This window comes from Microcebus murinus, chromosome 3, assembly GCF_040939455.1.
Source record: "Microcebus murinus isolate Inina chromosome 3, M.murinus_Inina_mat1.0, whole genome shotgun sequence".
NCBI lineage: Eukaryota > Metazoa > Chordata > Mammalia > Primates > Cheirogaleidae > Microcebus > Microcebus murinus.
Genome location: NC_134106.1, coordinates 48,459,940 through 48,486,999, shown reverse-complemented (window position 1 = coordinate 48,486,999; position 27,060 = coordinate 48,459,940). Strand labels below are relative to the sequence as shown.

At 38.4% G+C, this 27,060-nt stretch overlaps 1 long non-coding RNA gene across 2 annotated transcripts in view; it reads right to left on the bottom strand.

Annotated features, from left to right (window-relative positions):
- The window catches only part of LOC105862338 (uncharacterized), a 344,304-nt gene that overhangs the window by 20,267 nt on the left and 296,977 nt on the right, over nt 1-27,060 (bottom strand). Inside the window, exons 3-4 of one of the 2 annotated variants that reach the window (XR_012918561.1) lie at nt 8,308-8,383; nt 1,045-1,138 (exon numbers count right to left, since the gene is read on the bottom strand). This is a non-coding gene — a long non-coding RNA (uncharacterized LOC105862338). The remainder of the gene's footprint in view (nt 1-1,044; nt 1,139-8,307; nt 8,384-27,060) is intronic. The other variant, XR_012918562.1, reaches the window with a different exon arrangement.

Sequence of the window (27,060 nt, the reverse complement as noted above, 5' to 3'; positions counted from 1 at the left end):
AGACTAGCTAAATATTGCTTTGGAATCAATGTTTTTATGACTAAATGGATTGAATGCAGAAAAATAAAATGGAGGAAACTAGAAACTATGAGTTTAAGTGGTGAATCCACATCTAATAACTTAAAGGCAAAAGGGCTCAAATGACATAAAGTAAGGCATAGTCACTTGTGTACAAAAATAAGTTAATGTAAGTATAATAACCATAGAGGACATGAGTCGAGTGTGGCTCATACCTTGCAAAAATGGCATCCTAGTTGTTGAGCCTGTTGAAAACTACCTTGAATGCTATAATCCACTGGGTTCTCTCTATAGATACTTTCTTCCTCTTGCCCAAGCTTAATTTTTAAGATGACATGTGTATATATGAAGGGGTAGGGTGGGGTTCTATATGAATCCATGGCATAAAAAAAGTGCAGACAGGGATTATAGAAGTTAAAAGACATTTTCTTGATTGTGTCAAGCATAATTTCTGACACACAGTAGGAGCTCAGTTGAGATCTGTTAGATGAATCAAAAGCAATGAACTTTTGACTAAGCTGAAAGACTGACATCAAGTGCAAGTCCACAGAATCTTGAATAGTTTAAGGGACAATATGTTTGGGGGGCAAAAATTTGGGACATATGTCCCTGGTTACTAAAAAGAGAGAGAGAATCCTTTCTCTCCCTCCTCTCCTTAAAGAGAAAGCTTTGCCTAGAAAAGAATCAGTAAATTAATCTTGGAACAAGAATTTAATGAGCTCATACAATGTGCTTTATACTTCATATAAGCCGCCTCTTTTACCCCTTCAGAAACCCTGTGAAGTAATTATTATTATCATCCCCAGGTGCCCTGGGGCCACAACTAGTAACTGGCAGTACTAGGATTTCATCCCAGTTCATGTGACTTAGAAGTCGGCACTCTTCATATAGCTTGTACCGTAGTCAGGGAAAAGAAGGGACAAGATACTTTTATTAAGAAAAAAGAAGGGAAAAAGGACATATTTTTAAAGTGTTAAATTATGTAGACTATAAATTGTAAAGAAATTAAGAGAAGAAGGAACTCACTCTGGACTTGGGTCAAGGTTGGTTTCATGGAAAAGGGCTGGAAGTGGGCCCAGTGTTCGTTCATTCACAACATAGGACTCTTGTGGGAAGAAATCTGGACAATAGACAGATGAGGTGAGACAATGAGGGGTCTTGAAGGATGAAAGTGATAGTGTTTGATTTTGAGAATAAAAGGGTCAGAAAGATTTTGTAATGTGGACCAGGAGAAAGCAACATATGAGAAACTGTTTTTCATTTCCAGCATATATCGGGCACCCAAAATACATACTGCCAATGGGGTGGGGAAAATGGAGCATGTGTTGCTAAAATAACCTAAAGGCAAATCCTGAATAAGCTGAAACCTTCAGCCAGACAAAAGCCTATTTGTAAATTACTCCACTTAATTTTTCAGATCGTGATTGCCTCCTCTGCAAAACAGTTTATGACATTCTCAATTAAGAGTTTGCTATAAAATGAATGAATGAAGTATTTCAAAACTGCTATGAGATATTAAAGATGAGTCACTTTTAAAAAGTGGTTTTGCTTCCTGTGTTCTGGATAATGCATTTGAGAATGTAGTTTCCAGCCTCACCCATCACCCCATTGTGAAATCAAATTGAATGACTCTCTGCTCTTAGAATGATCACTCATTCAAATGCATTCAATAAATAAAGCCCAAACACAATGAGGCACTTTTCCTAGAGCATCCCAGTGAGCTAGGGCCTGGTCTCTCTTACCATATGAAACTTAGATTGAAGTAAATAAAGCATTCACCCACACTGACTGCATAATATAGAGTGACTTATTGTTTTCTAAGCTTTTATAGGTATGTTATCTCATTTGATCATTGCAGCAATCCCATAATAAACATGCTATTGGTTTGTTATCCCCATTTAACAGACACAGAATTGAGAGCTCAGAGTGATCAGTGATTTGCTCAAAGTCACACAGCAATCCAAGAGGCACTTTAAATCTTCTTCCCCTCCTCCCCCTCCAGAACAGGAGACATATCTTAAGTATAAAACAATATAATTAGTAGAATCATTACCAAGACTGCAAATATTTAATTCATTCAGATGTGTCTCTGGTGATTTTGTAAATACTGAGGAAATCATTTTCCACCTTCTGCAATTCTGTGAATTCTACCCTGGACAAAGGTCATACAGATATGATCCTTGTTCAGAGTTATGGAAATGTATGCAGCCTAAAAGAATATGGGCCAAATGCAGGGTAAAAATATCCATCTAACTCCCAGTGCCATTTACTCTTGCTGCCTCAAATCCTTTTTGAAATTAGGCAGGTTATAAATCATAAAAAAGTACCAAAAATGTAAACTCTTGCTTTAAATTCAATTATCATATATCAGAGAAGGTCATGAGTGCAGTAGGTTGGAGAGCTACTAAAACAAGGCTAAACCGAGGTATGGTGTGCAAGCCGGGGGAGGGGAGAGAGAAAGAGAGAGAGAAGATTAAATAAAAACTTTTCAATTTACATCTAAAAAGTATGCTGAAAATTATCTGAAAAACAATAGAAAACATGATTTTCCCCAAATCCTTTCAGCCTTTAGTTTTAATCAGCCAGAAGTTGGTATGGAGAATAATTAGGAGACAGATCACCTTCTTTTACATCAATATGAGGTCAGAACTGTGCAGAGTAGCACCTAAGAATAGAATTAAAATAAAATAGGACACTAGAAGCCTTTTCTTCACAGAGAGAAGGGGTGAACACCAAATGAAGGGGTAGCTTCGATTTCTAACATTGCCTTGCAAACACCATTTCTAAACCAATCTGGACCAGCCCTCTCTTTCCCTCATTCAAACCCTCTTTTGCTTCTATCTTTGTCTTGGCTGTGGGATCATCTACGCAGAGCAGACCCCTCTGGAAGCCACAGATCTACCACGCTGGCTGGGCTCCCACATTCGGCTGTCGAGAAGGCTTGTTGGTTCTTAGGGCCCTTTCCCTCAAAATGGCCAATTTCTTTCTCTCCTAAATTAGTGTATTTATTCGCCTGTGTGTACTTATGAATAGCTTCAGAGCTTCTGAAAAAACAAGAGTTTCTTTATTTGAGACTCCTATTTTGTGAGTCACAGAATTGGGGGAGCCATAATTCTATCAGTTGATATTTGAGGCATTGCATTCTTCCAAGTGCTCCTAATAACTAATCCACATAATCAAATCATCCAAAGCACCAAACCGTCTTTATTCTTCTCCGTTAAAAAACAAGAGATAGAAGTCATGATTTCAGGGCTTATTTTTCAAAAGGCAAGGTGACTCTGAACCAAGCTTAATTACCTGGTATCTTTAGGTTATCAGGAAATATATATTTCTAGCAATATTTCTGTATATATTCAGACTTGATCTTAAAAACTAAAATAATATCTTTGTTCATGACCCAGGCTTTACAACTACTTTGCATTAAAAATCATGCTGAGGGCTTTAAGCCATTCTAAGTGTTATGACCAGTGGCTTCAGGCATGAGATTTTGTTTAGATAGCACAAGACCTTTCTTGTTGATTGAAACCTGGCTTCATGCCTCTATACATCTAAATAATTAGAAAAAAATACATTTAAATGAGAAGCAGATGCTGTTTCCAGATTTCTATTTTCACTGTACAGAATAAATAGAAGCTTTCATCTCTGCGTTTACTCTTTGGATATGGTGCATACCACATGAATCATTATTTAAAGCATAGGGTGTTCCTTTCACAAAGGTAAAGGAAATGGGGGACCTCTGGGGTACTCATTCCTCCAAAACACTTTCTGCTCCAAGAAAACTAAACAGAATTATTTATTCTCCTTTACTTCTTCGTATGTTTCCATGCCTGGTACTAAGCCAGTAGATCCAAATAGAATGGGGGAAGGCTGGTGCTGAATGCAAAGATGGCAGGCCCCGCTGAAGATCAGTAGTTTGTAATTGGCAACAGACGAGAAACATACTGCAAATGTTCAATGCTCATCTTATCAGATGCAAAGCCAATTAGGAAGAAACTATACCCAGGCAAGGGAAAATAAAGGACAGGACATCACAGGGTATCTTTGAAAATGGAGGTTAGTTTTCTCGTGCTTCTTTATCTTCCACTATGTCAACACTCTAGCAGGTAGAGTACATTTTTAGTTTCTCTTCTCAGCTAGGAAGTTTCACACTAGGTTTCTGAGCCAATTTTAAGTGCTTGAGATGCTTCGATGGAGGAGCTATGTAAATAAAGGGCAAAGGTCTGTACAACTTCAAAGCAAAGCATGTGTACATGAAATTCACAGATACCAAAGCCTGGTCTTCTGAACTGACAGCTACAGTGAGATGGGCCAAAGCAGCTACCAAGCCTGATAGGAATTAACAAGCAATGAAGCTATAATGTAATTTACTGAAATTCCATTTGTTTACTTTTTCTCTCGCACCATACTCCTCCAGGGACCCACTATTTCCTTTTTTTCTTCTTTTTTTTGGAGACAGGGTCTCTGTTGCCTGGGTGTGAGGGCAGTGGTATCATCATAGCTCACAGCAACCTCAAACTCCTGGGCTCAAGAGATCCTTCTGCCTCAGCCTCCCAAATAGCTGGAACTACAGGCATGTGCCACCATGCTTGGCTAAATTTTATTTCCTTTTTTCTTTTTTTTATAGAGATGAGGTCTCCCTCTTGCTCAGGCTGGCCTCAAACTCCTGGCCTCAAGTGATCTTCCTGCCTCAGGCTCCCAGAGGGCTAGGATTATAGGTGTGAGCCACCATGCCCAGCCCCACCATTTCTTCTTTAAGGATATCTCTCTGGCACATCATTTTCCCTCAGGTCTAGCACAGTGTCTAGTACATACAAGTTATTAATCAACCAATATTTGTGGACTGACACTATGAGTGGCTATAATCTAAATGTCTATTCACTGACCTGAAATAAATACCATAGTTTATGAGTTATATAAATATACAAAATAAAAATGTACATATTAATAGTAGTTTCCACTTAGGAAGCATTCGCCACATATCAGGCATTGTGCTAGGGGTTTTGCTTGTACTGTATTAATTCTAACAGCCAAAATGGTTTTAGAAAGTAAGTATTATTATCTTCACTTTAGAGATGAAGAACAAGAGGCTCAGCCAGTAAGTAGCAAAACTTCCTAGTCTATCTTACTCCGTAACCCTTACATATCCTTTAACCATGGTATTACACTTCCCACTGGATTGCAAAGATTTTTTTTTTATTTCGGCATATTATGGGGGTACAGATTTTAAGGTTTCAATAAATGCCCATTTACCCCCCTCCCCCCAAAAGTCTGAGTCTCCATCATGACCATCCCCCAGATGGTGCACATCTCACTCATTATGTATGTATATACCCGCTCCCCTCCCCCCTCCCACCTGCCCAATACCCTATTACTGTAGTACCTATGTGTCCACTTAGGTGCTACTCAGTTAATACCAGTTTGCTGGAGAATATATCTGGTGCTTGTTTTTCCATTCTTGGGATACTTCACTTAGTAGTATGGGTTCCAGCTCTAACCAGGAAAATATAAGATGTGCTATATCACCACTGTTTCTTAGAGCTGAATAGTGCTCCATGGTATACATATACCACATTTTATTAATCCATTCTTGGATGGATGGGCACTTGGGCTGTTTCCACAGCCTTGCAATTATGAATTGTGCTGCTATAAATATTCGAGTGCAGGTGTCTTTTTTGTAGAGTGTCATTGGATCATTTGGGTAGATGCCCAGCAATGGGATTGCTGGATCAAATGGTAGATTCACTTGTATCGCTTTAAGGTATCTCCATATTGCTTTCCACAGAGGTTGAACTAGTTTGCAGTCCCACCAGCAGTGTAGGAGTGTTCCTCTCTCTCCACAACCACGCCAGCATTTATTGTTTAGAGATTTTTTGATAAAGGCCATTCTCACTGGGGTTAAGTGATATCTCATTGTGGTTTTGATTTGCATTTCCCTGATGATTAGAGATGTTGAGCATTTCTTCATATGTTTGTTGGCCATTCTTCTGTCTTCTTTAGAAAAGTTTCTGTTCAAGTCCTTTGCCCACTTTTTAATGGGGTTATTTGATTTTTTCTTCCTGATTTTCATGAGTTCTAAGTATATTCTAGTTATCAGTCCCTTATCGGATGCATAGGATGCAAAAATTTTCTCCCATTCTGTAGGTTGTCTGTTTACTTTCATGACTATTTCTTTGGCTGTTCAGAAGCTTTGTAGTCTGATCATGTCCCATTTATTTATTTTTGTTGCTGCTGTGATTGCCTTTGGGGACTTCTTCATAAACTCTTTGCCCAGGCCGATGTCTAGGAGAGTGTTTCCAACTTTTTCCTCTAGAGTTCTAATAGTTTCATACCTTAGGTTTAAGTCTGTTATCCAGCGTGAGTTGGTTTTTGTGAGAGGTGAAAGGTGTGGGTCCTGTTTTAGCCTTCTACAGGTGGCTATCCAGTTTTCCCAGCACTATTTATTGAAAAGGGATTCTTTTCCCCAGCGTATGTTTTTGTCTGCTTTGTCAAAGATGAGATGGCTATATGAGGATGGTTTTATATCAGGATTCTCACATCTGTTCCACTGGTCAATATTCCTATTTTTGTGCCAATACCATATTGATTTAATTACTATAGCTTTGTAGTATAGTTTGATATCTGGCATATTAATGCCTCCCATTTTGTTTTTGTTGCCTAGAATTGCTCTTGATATTCGGGGTCTTCTTTGGTTCCATACGAAGTGTAAAATTATTTTTTGATTGCAAAGATTTTGAAAGCTTGTTGTATAATAATACAATGTGCTACAAACTTAGATCGAATGCAGAAATAAAGAGTAAAAATGTTTACCAATTAATTAGCCCTTGGAATATCAGAATCAGATTTTCCCTGCACATGCAGTGAATAAACTGTTCTTAGAATCGAACCACTGATCCAAATGAACAATGTGGTCTTTCAACACAGAGAAAGGTTTGAGGGTTCAGTCATATAAATTGTGTTGCTGTGAAATAAACCAAGGTGAAAAATTCATCCAGAATTTTTGATCCGAACAGACACTGAAGCAATTCTATCCCATGTGTGTACATATAGATCCAAAAGAAGATAATATAATGCTAAAAATAGGAATATATTTATTACTACTGTGGCTGCTGCTATTGCTACTACCATTATGAATGATAATAATTATTATTTGTCATCATTATTATAGTTAAGATTTATCGAGAGATTGCTGTACACCAAGCTTTCTGATAAGTCCTTCTCATTTAATCTTCAAACAATACCAGGAAGTAAACATAATTATAACCTTCATTTTCCACATGAAGAATATGAAGCCAAAGAAGGTATAGTATCTGACCATGACCAAACAGCCAGAAACAAAACCAGGCCTACCTGGACCCAGGCTGTGCTCTTACCCACCACTACGCAGTGTCGCATCAATTTCCACACAACCATGATGCTTGTGACCCTCGAATTTTAGTTTCATAAAAGGCTTTACACATAACGTGCCTCGGTTCTATTGGCAACATGAGCTGGGGATGGTAAATGAGCAGGATAAGGGACTTTATTTGGCTGATAGAGTGACGAAGAAGTGTTTAAATTCAAAGTTATGCCCCCCTTCCCAATTCCATGGGTTTTCTTTCCTCAAATTAGGAATATTAAGTTTGAGTTTTTTATTTTTTTTATTTTTAGTATATTGAAGGATAAGGAGCTTGCTATGAGAATGTGTTGTAGTGTTTGTTAATGATGGGCTCCTAACAAAGCCTGTGGTCCACACTCGCTGTTCAGTAGCTGGTATTGGGCATGTCTATGGAGAAATTGTAGTATATTTGCTAGAGTTCTCCTTCTCAACAGACTATAAATAAAATGGGATATTTTTTCTGGCAGCATATTGAACTCTCAGCTATTGGGTCTGTATGAAACCTGAAAATACAAGGGATTTCCATTCATGGAAAATGAGATGAAGGATAAAGCTAAGTGACCTTTTGAGAACATTTTAAAATTATATTCTGTTTATTGAGTTCATGTCTTGGTCCAAGGTTCAGAATGATATTCATTTTGTATGAATAGGGGTTTTTTTTCTCAAATCATTGTGAAGAAAATTATAAGTATATGAACATACTGTATACAAGGAAAAGATTCATTTGAATGTTTAGGGACCACAGTTGCTTTTTGGAACTAGGAGATGCGATTCTCCCTTTGGATAGCTGTAAGAATTAGGGGAAGTCATTTAAATTCTACAAGCCTCAGTTTCCATATCATAAAATGTAGGGCTGGATCGAGCTTGTCTCAAAATTACTATGGAACTGGTAATCTATGATTCTTTCAACCTACCTTAGATTGAGCAGTCACATGTGCATTTTACACTGCAAATGATCACATAAGAACTGTAGAGAGCATCTCAATAAATCTGTGGGAAATAATGTGACAATGTGACCAAATTATAAATAGCTATAGTTGTCTAACACATATGAGAAATAACAAGATTTTTCAATTTGGTACAGCAACTATGACTATCTCAGCCTTTTTAGGCTTTTCTCATTGTCCTGAAACATAGGTATCAAGGAAATAGGATGTAGAAATTCTGTGTATTTACTGTTGATGCTGATAACATCTATATTTGACATTCTGGAATAACAACATCTCCAGTAGCAACTAAGATATGCATGTTTCAGAACTGAGAAACTTTTAAAATCCCCTTTTAAGCAATGTGGCCACAGAAGACTCTTAATAATTGATTATAATTGATTTTAACCTTGTCCTAACCTGGGCAAAATGGCAAAGCCAATCATCTTTGTCCAGATGGGGTATGAGAAAAGAGCCCCCAATCCACATCTTTAAAAGCTCCAGACATGAGCAGAAGATAAAATATTTAGTCTGCCAAAGCCTTGACCTCCCAATTCCAGCCAGTTTTGAACTTGAATTGATTTCCGACAAGGCATCTGGGAGATGATTACAACAAAATGCACTAAAGCTGGGCAGCCTTTATTTTAACATCCCAGCAGCTTAACCTGTTAATAACAGCAATTGTTTTAGATACAATACCAATTTCTGTAACTGACGCAAGAAATGGATAACAGCAGCACAGTCTCCAAGGCAGTGCAATAGAAAGAAAAAAAAGCAAAAAAAAAAAAAAAAAAAAAAGCACAGCTGGTCACAGAGATGCTGGCAGTGTTTTCCAAAGAAACCTCAATTTTCAGGGACCCACACATCTTCAGGGACCCAATTCTACAGTCTCAAAAAAAATTCTTAGCAGGAGAAAGTTGCATGTTGAGAGAAATACTGCAAGTTAGGGAATCTGGAATCACACCTGTGTTCTGGTGATGAAAGCTGAGCTGTCTTGGGCAAGTCACTTCTCAGCTCTATGTCTAATTTGTTTTGTTTGAAACAGTGCTGTCCAATAAAATCATAATGTGACCTGCAAATACAAACCCATATTTAATTTTAAATTTTCTAGTAGCCACATTAAAAAAATTTTAAGCCAAAATTAATTTTAATATCTTATTTAACCTAACATATCCAAAATGTCATCATTTTAACATGTAATCCATACAAAATTATCAATTTAACATTTTACATTTATTTTTTATACTAAGACTCTGAAATCCAGGGTGTATTTTACACTTAGAGCACACTTCAATTCAGATTAGCCATATTCCAAGTGTTTGGTGGCTACATGTGGCAAGTGGCTACTGTATTGGATAATATAGGTTTGAAAAAAGTGCAGGTTGGACTAATCATCTCTAAGCATCTTCTCTAACTATAACATGTCATGATGATTATAAATGTCATTTCTGCCGCTTTTCATTTTAAAGCAGCTACAGGTTGAAAGCAGCCTGTTGATTGGTGAGACCAGGATGTTAGAGCGATTGCATCTGTGGCCACAAGTTTGAGATTAGCACTTACTAAGGCGTGTGTTGATGCATGGACATGGCCTTTAACTCTCTCCCTGGTCAGCTGTGTTACACTAGTCAGTCGTAAGTGATGTGGGGTAGGTGGATAAAGATGTTCTATTAAATGAAATGATAACATCCTGAGTGTTTTTTGAGCACTGTTTATGTTGCATATAGGAGGTTGTTTAATCACCGCAACCCTCTTCCAGGTGGAAATTATTAACCTCATTTAACAGATGGAGAACTGAGCCTCAAAGACACTAATTGGTCTGCCCAGCGTCAGACTCCTATAAAGTACTGTGCGTGGATTTGAACCCATCCTTTTTGGACCCCAGGGCCAGTCTCATGATATGCTGCTGTTACAAACAAATAAGAACATTTGGTTTTTCTATCTCCCACCTACACACGTTTCCCAAATTGAAGAGGTAATAAAGGGGAGGCAATAGAAAGGCTAAATTAGGTGTTGATTTCACTTTTTAATGACTGAGAAAGAAACAGTCGAGCAGATGATAACATTATAATAAACATATACCTTCCTTCTCTCCCAGTCATGAACACCTACAAGAAAGAAAGAAGGCAAGCAGGAAGGCAGGGAGAAAGAGGAGAAAAGGAGGGGAGGAGAGAAGGTGAGAACGAAGAGGAGGGAGGAAGAAAGGAAGAGAGGAGGGATTCACCAAGCACTGTGACATTCCAATAGAGCCTCAAGGCTCTGGCCAGAAAAAAATGGTAACATTTTCCCTCCCTTAAATATGGGCTGCACATCCATGATTCAAATAATCACAATAAATCACAATAAATTACCTTTTGGCAACTAAAAACATCATGTAGAGGAAACCTTCTTTCCACACTGAATATGTCTATGTTCAGAGACTCGTCCTCAAATACAGACTCCTGCCATCTCCTTGTCACCATCCTGTCCGTCTAAGTACCTAGATTTTATTTATTTTCAATAATTTTACTTAACATAGTAATTGTTTTATAGCTCCTTCTAGATTGGAAAGATGGTCAGACATGTAAAATAGGACTAGGTAGGGGTATTTCTTCTGTTACAATATGTGTTATTATTTTTCTTTTCTGATGTCTGAAGGTATATGAAGATTGGTCAAATTGGTAACTTGGGGAGTGAACAGTTTCTTTTGAAAACCTAACTCCAGCTGCATTGTTAACTTGATTTAAAACTAACCTTTCTACAGAGGAATTTGGAAAGGGCCCAGTGGCCAACCTATAAACAGTTCTCTGCAGCTGGGGCATGACATCCTCATCACCTGTGAACTAATCCAGAATCACAAAATCTAATCACTCTTGTTTATTGTGTCTTGGCTTAAGGGCTCCAAGGAGATTTTTATTCAACTTAGTCAAGCACATATTCATATTTATTTACATAGGATTTTTATTTGCACAGGATGGTAATAGGTTATATTTCTTGCATGATTTCTCTGTGCCAAGCCCTGTTTCGGGTGCATTATGTGAATTATTTAGTCCTTATTAGATACATGCTCTTCTCATCCCCTTTTTACAGGTGAGGAAACTGAAGTACATAATGCTTATAAATAGTAATAAGCAATACATTTGGTTCCCATTTCTTCTTCTCCTGATCTTTCATTACATTTCTGTCTCTTTAGTGACCTCCATTTAGCCATAACTGCAACTTTATCTAGGGTTTAGTCTTTCCATTAGTCTTGATCCTAATCACAAAGTTCTGTGTTTGTTAGCAGTAGAGTAGGGTTCTATGTTTTATTGGTGCATAACGAATCATCCCAGAAACCTGTGGTTTTAAATTACAATTTTACCACAATTTTAATTTTTTAAAAATGTGTTAGAGTCATAAGTAAATAAAAATAATTTTATTTATTCATCATTTCATGGATCAACAATTTAGATTGAGCTCAGAGAATTCTTCCACTAGCCTTACCAGGGGCCACTCATGCAGTTATAGTTATCGGGTGGTTCAATAAGATCTGGATAATCTACTACGGCCTCATTCACATGTCTAGCAGTTGATACCATCTGTCAGCCAGGCCACCTCCCTCCAGCAGCCCATGCTTCTTAACATGGCAACATTGCTCCAAGTCCCAATCTGCAAACACTTTAAAAGCCTCTACTTGTATCACATTTACTGGTGTCTTCTTGGATAACGCAAGTCTCATAGTTAAGCCCATGATCAAAGTAGGTGGAAACTACCCAAGGGTACGAATCTATAACAGCCTAACATAATAAACACCTTAAATATTCTTCCCTCTCTTTCAACATGGTCAAAACAACTCCAGCCCAACTAGAAGACTGAATAAGAGAAGGAAATCCAAATTTCCCAATAAGCTGAGAATATATCAAATTCTAAATTTGGCCTTCAGTTTGAGCCTCAGATGTAAATGAATACCACGTCCCATATTTCCACTGAAATATATTTCTTTTCATAGCCTGTTTTGAAAAGATGGCCAGCAATTTTGAATTTAAATGAAAAACAATATTTCATTTGAGGGCACAACAATATTAAATATTTTTTACAAGACTCTATTGGATGATGACAATAGCTAATGCTGTATTTTTGCCATGGGAACTTATGTCTTACTGAACCACTAAAATTATCATCAGATGTGCTCACACTCTGTTGAAGTAATGAACAATGGTATGTCTGAGAGAGAAATTCAAAGTGCATCATTTATCTTATCCTATTTTCAATTAGGCCGAATAAAGTATAAAGTTGGTTCCAAACTACATCACAGAAACAGGGTGAGTAAATTTATTATACCACTAGAGTGCTAATCTTAGCAGATGGTAGAAAAAATATTTTTAGCATGAAATATGCTAAAGCAATAAATCTGAACAAGGTGGATCTTATCAACTAATATCTCCCCAGTGTGAGGTAAAACTCCTGCATGACAACTCAGCATTCTTATGAAGGCTGGGTGGATATGGTTAGATATGGCCTTCAGTGAGAAAGGAGAAAAACAACAAAAATGAGAATCAAACAAACAAACAAACAAACAAACAAAAATCCCCCACATAGCCAGGACACTGTATTGAATTAAAAAGAAAAAGGAGTGAAATGACTGTGTTTTTTAAATTTTCTAGAATTTTATTTTTGAAATCATGCCCACTCCAGAATTCTTTCAGTCCTCTATTTGGGAATTTTCTAAATTGGAAAATTTATAAGAAGTCTCTAATAGGTCCATTTTACAGCAGAAGTGAGTACACACGGTCACAGGTTGCCACAGATCACCATTAGCCAAAGCAAGGATTTAACCACAGAGCCCAGGGAGGGGGCTTTTAAAAATTGAGCTCTGGCTCAGGACACCTGAATGAGAGCTCCTGGTCCCAGCACTGCAATTGGCTCATAGTTCACCACTATCTAGCTGCTAAGTCCCAGCTTATAGACTAGGTTGTTCATTGATAATAGATAGCATGTGATACTCGAAAGTTCTACTTTCAAAGGATGATAAGCAAAATGAAAGAGTACCAGATTATGGGTAATGAAGTAAAAGCTATCATGTGTTTGAGAAGTCTGAGAGGTAGTTAAGCTAAATATTTTTCAGGGTGACCATAAACTATGTGGATATAGCCATCTTGTATCTGATTAATGTTCATGGCTCAAAGAAGTAATGTGTTAGAGTACATCAGAGTGGGTGTGGGGTGAGGAAACAAGGAATCCATGCCCAAATCTTCCACTAATCTTTCATGCAACTGAGGTTATTACATGATTTTTCTGGGCTTTAAATTAATTATCTACCAAATAAGGACTTGGACTATAATGTCACTATATAAAAAATGAGTATGAAGATGAAGGAATGATCAGAACCATTAGAAGAAGTTACATCTGAGGTGAGCAATAAACAAACAGGATCCAGTGACTCAGGAGTCTAGGCATTCCTCTTAATTAATCTTGGCAATATATCAAATGAGCTGAATTATGCCTTGTTCATTCACTTGAATTGAAAACAAACCTAAAACCATTAGGATGCAAAAATACTGAAGACATTTATTCTGGTCAAATTATGAGAAATCATCTTGAGTGTATCACTCTTTCCAAGGTCTGGTAATAGAGGTGGACGCTGGACATTAATTAATGGTTAAGAAAGAGTTGAGGAGAGAAACTTCTCTGGTCAATGAGATGGGGGTAGGAGTGAGGGAAGGTGGGAAGGACTGGGCAGGAAGCTACGTAGGCACTCCTGACTTTTCCCCTAGTGTTTCCCCCTCCCAAACTCTCTGACTTGAATCTCTACTGCCTCAGGGCTAGCACAACATTTATACATATAAAGCTTTTACAGGAGTGTGGATTTGGGAAGGGAGGATTTGCATGTTGCTGTCCATGGTCCTGATCATGTGTTGGTATTGAATGATTGTTTCTCCTAACCAAGGGGCATACAGATGACCTTCCTTCAATTTACCCAAAATGAAACAAAAATTTGTGAATTGGTTGTGGAAGACATTGGATCACAAGGTGTGGGGGGGGGAAGGGAGAGAGAGAGAAAGAGAGGAGAGAGAGAGAGGAGGGAGAGAGAGAGAGAGAGAGAGAGAGAGAGAGAGAGAGAGAGAGAGAGAGAGAGAGACCCAAGATATTATAATGGAGAAACAAACAAAATATTGATGTAATTTTCAAATAATCACAGGTGCTATAAATGAAACCACAAGTTACCATGGCCAAAATGTGGAAATAGTGAAGGAGACTATAACATTTGTGTCTAAAACTGCATAATCATAGCAAGTTCTGATATAAACAAACACATTTAAGTGAGGTGTGCAGAACACCAATCTGGTAAATAAAACTCACTGGCTGAATTATACCAAACAACTCACAGTTTTCTTTGGCTTAGTATTTTCCCTCTTGATGACATTTAGCAACTTTACACTATCACAGAACAAATAAAATGATGACTTATGTTGCATTCATGTAGCTAATTCCATGTATGCTTGGCAGTTCTACTCTGTTTTCCAAAGTATCCCTTGAAGCAATAGGGGATGGGACTATCCTACATCCCCTCTGTTATTTTCACATGTCTCAATCAGGGAAATAGCTTGCAAAAGAGAATGTTAGTAGTACTCCAATACATGGTCTCCCATTTCACCAGAGTGACAGAATCTTTAACCAGGACTCCACAGAATTAAGACTGTAGTTCATGGCCTCTTAGTAGTGAGGAATAGTCACCCTCTCTTGAAAGAGAGAAACAGGTGTATCTACTTTGTTCTCTTCTTCTCCACACTTCCTCTGTCTTGAAGCCTGCATCACCAGTGCTTCAGGAGAGTGTGAGGTTGGGGACTCTAGTCTAGGGGTAGTGAAGTTGTAAGCTGGAAGGATCATGGGGGAACAGGGTAGCTATAACAGCTCTGGATCTCATTCCTCCAGAACTTCATGTCAGGGAGAAATAAGCATGTGTTTCTCTTCCTAAACTACTGCCTTTCCCCCCATTACTAGCAGCTGAATGCAATCCTAATTAATACACTATTCATCAACATTTGATGAATGTATAGCAAATACTGGCTCATGTATACCAAATCTAAAAAAAAAAAAAGGAATTTAAAGAAAAATAACAAACCAACAAGAAAAAGAGTTCCATGAGGTCCTGTTATTTTTACATGAAGCAGGAATTTCCAAATATCTCTAAACATTGGAACTAGACTTGCTTTTCATCAAAATAAATAAATTAAATAGCCTTTCAAAAATAATTTATTTACAGCATGGTATTTGCTGAGAAACAATTTTCTTCCTCCAAATACGCTCCACATTCTAACTCCTGGCACAAGCAAAATGCTATGAGCTTCATGATAAACCTCTTAAGTGACTGATGATGAGAAGCTTGAAGCCACCACTCACTAAAAATGAGTTAGCCATTGTAGATTTTTAGGTATCCCAAAAGAGATTGGGGGCTTTTTTTCCTAGTGATATAGGCGTGCATTCTAAGCTGATTTTTTTTTGCACAAAACTTGGTATTTTCATACAGCATTGGCAGTGGCCAGAATCACATTAATTCTGCCCTTTATAGAAATTTCTGTGACCCTTATTTCCCACATTTGGACCAACTGTCAATTGTCTTTGAATGTGAAAGATGGTGGTGATCTCTTTGTATGTAGGCAGGCTGTGTTTCAAAATGGACAACCAGTTGTGAACACTTTGTAGAGAGAGCCAGGCCAGAATCCCCCTCTATAGGCCCCTCCCTTCCATCTTCTTATTGCCTGGAAAACGCCAGAAAAGTTTAAAATTAATGGTGACCAATTGAAAAAGAAAAGGAAATCAAAGAAACATTTATTCCCTGAAAAGCAGCCCTATTTCTTTCACCTTTACATAAAAGCACAGGCAGACGGTTCCTGTCAGCTCTGTTTTTTTAAGAGGGAATGGGGAGGAGAAATGCCCATACGCAGGACAGAAAACATGTTGTCAAGCACCGGCAAAATTTTTAGATGATTTTAAATCTCATATGATTACAATACAAACCAGGAGCATATACTTATTTTCAAATTCTATTAATGTTATTGATCTTAAGATCTGAGATCTTTAGGATTAAAATCAAATACAAAAGATATGCATGGCAGTATTTTATTCACCAACAACAAAGTAGTATACATAATTCTCTCCTATGAGGCTATAAGCACTGCAATTCCAAGCTACCTGGACACACAGTTACTATTAGTAGCCATAAGTTCTGCGATCCCTGGGACAGGCATCCATGAAAAGATCAACATGCATATTGAGTCCACTTCAGAACACTTACCTAATGAGGCAAAAGTATTTAGCTTCATGCCTCACAGAGACCCCTTAGTTGATCTGTAGCCATTGCTTTCCACCAGTTGCCTAATTTCAGCTAAATCTGATATTGGCTCTAAGAGGGACTAAGAAGGAATGTGTGAATGACTCAGGGCAAAGACAGTCCTCAGTGTCAGAGCAACAAGACACAACATACACCCTGCTCATCAGAGACACTAATAACCACCTTCCTTTGCATAAGAGACAGAGAAAACTGTTATTAGCCAGGTGACTTTGCCATCTGAGCTGTTTGGTCCCACGTCAACTCCAAAAGAAAAGTTGAGAACTCTTCCACTGGTAATGTTCTTTTTTCTAAAGGAGACTTTTTTCTATGTTTCTTGACTGGTTAGAAGCGTAGAAAAGGGATGGGAGTAGAAGCCAGAGGGGAAATGGCTGTCCCATTTGTGGCATATGGGGTAGATGTGTACAATAGAAGCTACAGTCTTTTCTTTTCAAGCTTAAGGTGGCTATTCTGCTTTTTGTAGGCTGCTTCACTACCTGCGTTGTATCTCCCTTCCTCTCTCTGAACAATGTCATATATTAATGTCACTTAGGATCTCCAAAGAGGAAAAGAGCAAAGCAGAGATTTAATGAGAAATTTGAGAATGGCTATTTGACTTTCTTTTCCCTCTTCTTTTCTCTGCTCCCCAAGGAGGCTGGAAAGTTTGCTGAAGAATGTGTGGAGATGGTAAGCATTCTGTCACCTCCACCATCAGTGTTCCTGGGTAGTTGGAAAATCCCATTCCTACCCAATCTGCATACAGGAAAATGCTAACATTCTCATAATTAAAACTCTACTTTCAATCCCAGGGCAGGTTACACTATATCATCCATTTAACTTTATTGTGATTGATCTGTGTCGACTTTAACTATACTCACAAGTAAGTCAATAGATAAAGATCAATAGTTTTTTTTTTTATTTCTTCAGCTTTTTTTTTTATTAGAAAGTATAGATAGGTTAAATAACACCAGCAACAGCAGTAGCACAGTCTCCCTCAGTGCTTTCCTCAGTAAAACCCTATTAAAATAAATCAGATTTAAATTCACAAATGAGCCTTCTTCTTCGTCTGTCATTAAGTAGCCTTCGGCACTTTTAAATGCAAACATTGAAACAAACAGGGCTTGCATATATTTTCCCTCTCAGAGATAAATTTTCTTCACAATATGCCCAGTGAACCTCTTAGTCTCCAACACTGCTAGCTTTTGCAGTTCTGGCTTGATGTATTAACCACCTATCAAGACTGAGCAGTTCTCTATGGATGAAAAAGGTTCATGTTCAGATGGACAAGCGAGTAACTCCTTGTTCAAATAAGGAAGGAAAAGCCTGGACCACACTATGTGTGGATTCAAAGACGTGACAGCTGGGCATCGAGGGATGATCCAGTTGTGTGTAAACCCCACCAGGCCCAGAGCTACAACAGGGTCATGGAGGACCTTATCTTGTAAGTTATTAACACTTTAGTTGCCAGATCTTGAAAAAGCCCAAAGTGGGGTAGGAAGGTGGTGGGAGGTGAGGAAAGAGAAGTTCTAAGAGAAGGGTCGGGATGCCAGGGTGATGGCAAGGGGGCACTTATGGGACTTGGTATATAAATGATTTAACATCCCATAGGGAAGAATTTCAGTATTTTGCAAACTTGAATGGCTGAGCATGTTATGGGACAGACACTGAATGTCACCCAGCCTTGGAGAGAACCAAGAGCAATATTTACCAAAAACAAACCAGAATTGTGACTACCACCAACTTGCCTCACTTGAGAAGATAAGACTACCACTATCTGTGATCCCTGGAATGAATAATGGCAAGCTGAAACTTTTTGGCCAGTTTCTTACCAATTTCATTTAGGACAGTGTTTACATATAGATAATAATCATAATCATTTCCCCTGTTTATTACTCATGCATTGCCTCATTCCAGCCTCAAAATAAAAGCATATGAAATAAATTGGTGAAAGTCTATATCTGTATTCCAAGTTCCAACTTTCTCTAAAGTCAGTGTTGCATGCAGACATCTCCTATCGTATACTGCCACCTGGATGCTCCAATGGTACCCAAACTGGATCCTGCCTAACATGTTATCTTCATCTCCAAACTGTGTTCTCCTCTTTTTTGGGGTTTTAAAGAGAGGAACACCCACACACCTAGTAACTCAGGTGTGAAATACATTCGTTATTTTTTAATGCTTCTTCTGCCTTGTTCCCTGTATTTATTGAGTAAATTGTAATACCTCTTTCATTGATTCTTTAATTTAATATGATAAAAAAATTTAAGTGTCAATCTAAAAAAATACTAATGAAGAGACAGATCCTCTGTCTTCAGAGTAGTTACTATTTAGGATGGGCAAATAGCAAGTTCATAATGAACTCTCTACCATTCAGTGTATTACATAAAAATGCCACAAGACAGACATGAATAAAACATGATGAATAGAAAAATTGGCAAGGAACACCATTAGTTGAGGATCTCAGGGACACTGAAGGAAAATACAGAGCTTGAAGAATAAGGAAGAATTTAACAGAAAGAGAGAGGTGGCAGAATGGAAGAAAAACCCAAATAGAGATGGAAGAAAAGACTTGAGCAGAAAGGTTAAGGAATAAGAAGAGACAAATTTGGTTTCAGAAACAATGCAACTCATTGGCTAAAGTAAAGGATTTCCATAAGACAGAACAGTTATGAGGACTAATACCCAAATGTTACACTGAATTCATGTTATGAAGGGCCTAAAATCCAAGCAAAGGTACTGTGCGTCACTAAGAGGGCAGGAAGAGTCCCTGAAAGCTCATCGTGGGACAGTGCAGAGTGCTCCCATGGATGTGAGGGACTGTGCCCTCTTATACATTGCTGGTAAAATACAGGTTACTAAGCTTTCTTTGGAAAACAAGCTGCTGTCAATATTTATTAAAAATAAACAGACACTTTTATCTCAGCAATTTTCTTCTAGGATTCTGTTCTGTAGATATATCAGTCCACAAGGATACAATACAAACACATTTATTGGACAATTGGTTTTAAACTGGTTTAAAAAAAAGTAAAAATAATCTGAATACCCATCAGTGGGGAAATAGCTAAATAAAATGTGTATATTCATAACATAACATAGTATACAATTACTATTATCTAGGTCCTATTGATCTGTGGGTGCCCATAACATAATGTTTAAAAAGCACATTTCGTATACATACTTACATACATAAACATATATTCACACACATATACACACATATACATGCATATATATCCTATGTAAAAAGCAACAATAAAATCCTTATATGATTAAATAAAACATGCATAGACAAAGGTGTAAAAAGTGACCCAGGAGACTATTAAACTTCTGGTAGGGGATTGAGTAAGAAAGGGATGTTTATCACAGATCTTGTTTATCATAAGAAATTTTTTAGAAAAACTAAAATGTTTAGCTTATAATAAAGTATTAACTAATATTATTGTTAAATATTGTTCAGTATATATATTATAAGTAGACAAATCAGATTGCAAAACAGTATGTATAGCATAAGCCCATCTAATACATTCTTCCATACACATAGAAAATAATTTGAATGGATATACACCAATATATTAAAGACATATGTGTGTGTGTGTGTGTGTGTGCATTTCTTTCTTATTTTGTACTTGCATATTTTCTGGGTTTTCTTTTGTCACTCATTAGACATAATTATTAGAGGACCTGCTGGATGCCAGATACTGCTGTAAGCTCTTCTTCCCAGTTTTTTTTTTTTTTTTTTTTTGAGACAGAGTCTCGCTTTGTTGTCCAGGCTAGAGTGAGTGCCGTGGCGTCAGCCTAGCTCACAGCAACCTCAAACTCCTGGGCTCGAGCGATCCTTCTGCCTCAGCCTCCCGAGTAGCTGGGACTACAGGCATGTGCCACCATGCCCGGCTAATTTTTTTTTTATATATATATATCAGTTGGCCAATTAATTTCTTTCTATTTATAGTAGAGACGGGGTCTCGCTCTTGCTCAGGCTGGTTTTGAACTCCTGACCTTGAGCAATCCGCTCGCCTCGGCCTCCCAAGAGCTAGGATTACAGGCGTGAGCCACCGCGCCCGCCCTTCTTCCCAGTTTTGAGTTTGAGTTCAAGTAAGCTAGATGGTAAGCTACTTGTGGGCAAGTGTCATGTATTCTCATGATTGTGTTGACCATTGTAGCAAATATGGTGTTTTAAATGGGATAGGCAATCAATACATTTCTACTGATTAACTGAATAAATAAATGGATGAACATAAGCAGCTTGTTCAAGGCTACTCAGCTAGTACGTCACTAGGCTTGGATTAGATGCTTTCATATCCCACTTGATGGAGACAATTTGACACTTTCTAGTGAGCATACAGTAGGAAGTTAACAGGGGACTGTTCCAACATTTTATAGAGAAGACCTTCAATAAGGACATATAACCCCCCAAATTCTGAGAGGATTACTGGCATGCCTTGTCCCTAGAAAGTCAGCACAGGTGCTGAGGAAATTAAAATCAAATATCTATAACTAAAATATCAGGATAATCATTTACCATGATATTATGTGTTCTGAGTAATGTGAATCTTTTTTCTGTTGTTGACTCTTTCTCTTAATCCTGAGTTTTTAGTTCCCATGTATAAACGATACATCTTCCTGAAAGAGCTTGGATATATTTGCCAATGGGTTTATGACTCATGTTTATATAGGTTGTAAATCCTTTTCAGGAATTACAAAGATACCTTGATTTACTTTTCCTAAGCTGTTTGTTTTTGCTATTACTTTACATATTGTTCTGTGTGTCCAGGATACCAGAGACCTGTGCATTCAGCTCAGCAAATGTCCTCTCTACATTTTCTATATTAATGTTGAATACCAGGGTTCATAAATTGTAACAAAACCAACATTTCACTCGATATGGGTTTTCTAACCAACTCTGTGAGTCAAGTGTTTAACCCTAAACAAATATCCAAAGCATTACCTGCACACAGTGAAGTATAACTTCTTGAAAAGTGAGATTCCTGGATACCTAAATTTGGTACAAAAATAAAAATTTCCATAATTTGCTATCTACTTCAGAGGTGAAAGTGCTTTGTAAAGTTTTGAGCACTGTGCACATATAATAGAGTATTAATTTGGCTAGTGTTATGTACTTTGGTCTGTGTCTCCATAATTGACAGTGGTAAAATTAACATGTTAATATATCATCGTCTTTGGGATCTTAAAGTCACATTCATTTCAATCGAGTTCTACTGATAACAGCCCTACAATGTGATTGCCCCAAGTCCTCCCATCTTCTAGGGACATCTTTCCCTTTAGATTTCCTAGACTCAGCCCAGTCCTCCCCATGGAAATGTTGTTTAATCCCCAACATAGTTAGGAGTCTCCAGGAAGGGAAGAGGAGTCCCATTTTCCTGGACACTCCTATGGATTTCTTCCCACTTACAGTCATGTTCCTCTTTCCTGACCACTGTACCCACCCATATGCATCATCATCTCCATCCTCTCGGTTTCTCCAAAGTACTATCAATACAAAGCCATTGTGTGTGACTAACTTTAATTTACAGTTTGGGTGAAAGAGAGGAGACCATGGCACAGCGCAAAATAAACACACCCTAAAATTGAACACCAAATATCATTAATCTTTAAGTCCCCTGGCCATCGCTGTTCCAGGGAATTTCTCACCAGTCATTTTGTTCCCTAGATACCCAAGCAAAAGGTCTGTGCCCCTCTCTTTTACCGACAGCTACTGTAAAACTCAAATATTATGTGTTCTTTTTTTTGTTATGCAGAACTATGCAACTATTTTCTCTTAATTATTTTCAATAATAGGTCCAGAGGAATTTGCCTTCCTCAGGAAATAAGAGTCTTAAGATTATTTTCCTTAAAAAAAACCAAAAAACTGTCATCTACCTCTAAATCTCACCATCCTTAGTAATAAAAAGATTTTTATTTATTTATGTTTATATACTTCTCAAAGTTCAAATTCTTATGCAGGTTGGTAGTGGCAGTGATGCTGGTGAGGGGGTCTCACTAGATGCACCTTTTCTTTCCTCGAAAAGAAATTTGGAAAGCTTTCAGAGCTGTAGGAAGTCCCGTCCTTCACACAAGAAATTCGCCAAGAAGGTAACAGGTGGAAGAGGCACAAGACAGGGGTGTGGGCACCTAATACATCCCACAGTCTCCGAAATTACATCAAGGAATCACAATATGTAAAGCCGCTCTTAGAAACAATCTCTTCAAAGCAATGCCAGCTCACTGAGACTCCACAGGTAATAGTCTTTTAATAAAATATGCTCTTCCGTAGATGAAGTATCTAGTGATGTAATGAAACCACCTGCCAGCACAGATGACAGTGCTTGGACAGTAGTGAAGGGTGTCACTTTTCAATGGATTTACTTATCAGAATGATAGTTACAATTTTTGAGTGCATACCATGCATTGGACTTGTAATGCAGTTTATATACAATCTCTCTGATCCTCAAAACCCTACAAAGAAACCCTACACATTTTATCCCTCCTTTTCTCAGCCAATTGACTTTTCCCAGTGTTATCTAGCTGAAAAGTAGTGTGGCTCCAAAGCCTATTCTCTCCCCACCACAACATTCTGCTATCTATATGTTTCTCAGCTGGGAACAGATTGACCACCCATTCCCATATTCCCTTTATTTCTGGGTCCTATTGCCAAGAGAAGCTCGAAAGGGCAGGGCCCAAGAAAACATGACTGTCCTCTCTGACACCCACCTTAAAGGCTGACTGCATCCCACTTCCCTCTAGAACCATTTATGATTCTGTCATTCATAAATTTGTCCAAATCCTTTTAAAATCCATTTATATTTCCTGCCAGTATCACCTTTTAGGATAATGAGGTCCCTCGTTTTATTACCCACTGTGTGAATTAGTGTTATCTTTCATTTGTCCTTACCTGACCTCCATCAAGTTTCAGAGGGCATCACCTCCTCATTTGCCCCAGGCTAATGGACCCTTAACTATCCTTAGATCGTCCATCTAAGATGACAGAACATTTAGAATGAGAACACGATTGGACCCACGAATCACAGCACTCCTCAGAAACCAAATGGTAAATGCTGGGTGATGCTGGGACCACCAAGAGACAAAATGCCTCTTTCCACCTGAAACAAGGTACACAGTGTCTCAGGAGGCTGCTGACCAAGCAGCAATGCCCTCAATGTTCCTGCAATAGCGCATCTCCTAAATCAATTAGCTCGAGGGGGCCGGGCGCTGTGGCTCACGCCTGTAATCCTAGCTCTTGGGAGGCCGAGGCGGGCGGATTGCTCAAGGTCAGGAGTTCAAAACCAGCCTGAGCAAGAGCGAGACCCCGTCTCTACTATAAATAGAAAGAAATTAATTGGCCAACTGATATATATACGTAAAAAATTAGCCGGGCATGGTGGCGCATGCCTGTAGTCCCAGCTACTCGGGAGGCTGAGGCAGAAGGATCACTCAAGCCCAGGAGTTTGAGGTTGCTGTGAGCTAGGCTGACGCCACGGCACTCACTCTAGCCTGGGCAACAAAGTGAGACTCTGTCTCAAAAAAAAAAAAAAAAAAAAAAAATTAGCTCGAGGGGCTTTCCATATGAATTTCAACAAATTCTTAAACTATTGGCACCAGATAAAATAAGACTCTGTTTAAAGCAGAGGATTTAGACAACTATCGAGAGTACATTAGGATTATAGTTATAATGGCACTAGGTTGTAGAAAAACATAACAAGACTGGATAGAGACACAGGAGAAGGCGATAGCCCACCCCTGGAAGTAGGACACACAGCAGTGACAGGACAAGCAGGAAACCTCATTACTGGAAGTGGGCCACAAAGTCAAGCAAAGCTAATTTCCAGGCAAGTAACTTTTCTTAGATTCATGAGAAAATCAATATGTATTATGGCTTAAAGAAAACATTCTCAGACTGCAGTGAAGGAAAACAGTAATCTCCTCATTTTATATGTACCTAGTTTATTGAGAGGAGCTGCAACACATTGAGGTGTAAATATAAAACAGTTTAATTTTTTTGCCATATCTAACCCCTAACTCTACCATGCCAAACTCCCCTTTCTCCCTGGTGAATCCTTCTCAACATCCTGGTCTGATTTCATAAGTCTGAAGTTCCTTTGGTACTTAGAGTTGTCTCATTTAATACCCATTCCATCTATTTTAAAACTTCAATCGCAACTTTGGTTCAAAGTTCTTCTCTCCCCAGACCATGCTAGAGTTTCCTCTAACAGCTTGGAGTGAGGGTGGGGAGGCTGAAGTAGGAACATCTCATGACATAGCTTCTCTTCCCCAGGGTCACTGCATACTGCCAACCTGGCTGAGCACTGCAGGATTTTAGTAACACCACTCAAATAGATTACAAGGCAGATAGCACCCCATCCACCAAATAAAGGAATTCCAACAAAAGCCCTGTGACTTTGGTGACACTCCTGAAAATTAAGCAGTGCACAACATGTACACCTGTTCAAAACCAACTTGCCAGCTCCTCCTGTTTGTTGGAAACGAGAAGGGAGAGAAACTAATGGGAAAACGTCTTCTTAATTAACTGAGAGAGGGTGGAGTTGTTGATTCTGCTTTTTCTGATTGGCCCTCTTTGTCTTCTGTGTGAGGGGTTACCACATGTGCCCTCTCGTTCTCTCTCATAGGGTGCTCATGTGAGCCCTGTAGGGACTGGAGTCAGAGAGACATAATGCATGGTGCCCTGATTAAAAGACCTAGCTCTGGCTCCACTGTTCCAAATCCCCCACCCTCACCATCAGCTTCCTGCAAAAACAAAAGTGCTCCAGTCGAGTCGTGTCAATATAACCACATTCCTATTATTTGCATCTCTGCAGCACATCCCCCCCAGCACTAAAGAAAAAGTTTTTGAGTTTAGGTATTCACATTCTCAACAGATTAAAAAATGTAACTTTCAATTTTCCTTGAAAATTGTCAAGGATCCATCTTCCTACTTTTATTCAGCATTAGACATTGTGCAGTTTATCAATGTAAAACTGAAAAAAAAAAAAGCAAAGATTAAGTTGTGTGCATTTATGTAGGCCGGTAGAAATGTATATTTTGTAGGCATCTGATCAAGATGCTTGGTTTCCTTTGCTTGCTGTCTGTAATGACATACATAGAGCTATGCTCAAGGTTATAAATCTTTTTCACAAGGCCTTACTAGAAATGACTAAAAACTAACTTAACCTGTATTAGATATAGTTACGGATCTGCAGACACGTTTAAGCTCTCTTTATGCAACAAATTGAAGCCATCACTCTAGCTAGAAGTTGAATCTGTTCATTGTCCTTAGTGATTAAAATTTAGAAAAATCTGCCTAACATAAATCATTCATGTAATTTAATCCTCAAGAGGCACTCTCATGGAGTATGGACACTATTTATATAGAGAACAGCCTGCCGCAGCCACTGGTGACATCAAGAAGCATTTTGGATGAACAAGTGCTGAGTCACTTTAAAACTAACAAAGTAATACAAGCAGTTATCACCCAAATACATTATTTATCACCAGGGCCTCCTGATGCCTGTGCTTACTGAGGAACCCTCCTGTGATATTGAAGGCCAAAGCATCTCTTCTCCCTAACAACAGTGTTGTATCTTTGGCAACTGGAGCAGGAACTCAGAAAATCAATACCACTTCATGAGCCAGGTCTTGGTCTCCTCCTTTTACGAGGATTCTGTCAATGCAAGGGGCCGTTACTGTACTTTAAAGGCATGATATAAAATTGCTTCGACAAGATATAAGACACACCGTTTGCAAGAACCTGGTGAGAGTATTTTAGTCAAAGTTAAATAGTTTCATCATGTAATTACTTCTATTGGCAAAGCTGCAGCTGAATGCGCTCTCGGAGGTGTGTGCTTTCTATTATTGGGGCTGGGGGGTTCGGAGGGAGGCCTGTCGATTGGACTCAGGTTGCTCTAAACAAGGTCAAACCGTTAAAATGGAGGCAGATCCAAGCATCGGATGCCATTGGCAGTGACACTACAGCAACGGGGTTGACAAGTTGCTCTCCCTTTTTTGTTTTTTTTTTTTCCCCTCCTTCAACTAAGTGGTCTGAAAGTAGCTTGAGTTTTATGGCTATAAAATATTTCATCCTGATTTGCAGTCTGGTAATTCATTTTCTAAGGACTGTTTAGAATTTATTCAGGGGGAAAAGGAAACTCTGCTGGTTTCTCTAACTGATGCCCATTATATGACAAAATTTAACTTTTGGATTTTATGAGGTTTTATGTGTTCCACTAAAACCATTAGCTAGTTGTCTCCTCGTGATAAAATTTAATCACTTATATAATACCTTAAAAGCCAATGACAGTTTGCATGTATTTATGTTTTCTTTCATTTAAAATATGTGGGTGTTATAAAGATAGCTCTTATTGGGGGTGAAATAAGGAGTTGACACTAAAAACAACAGATCTGTAACTACTGAGCCTTTATGTGTCACACAATAAGAATGAAGCACGTGGATACAAATCCATGACCAC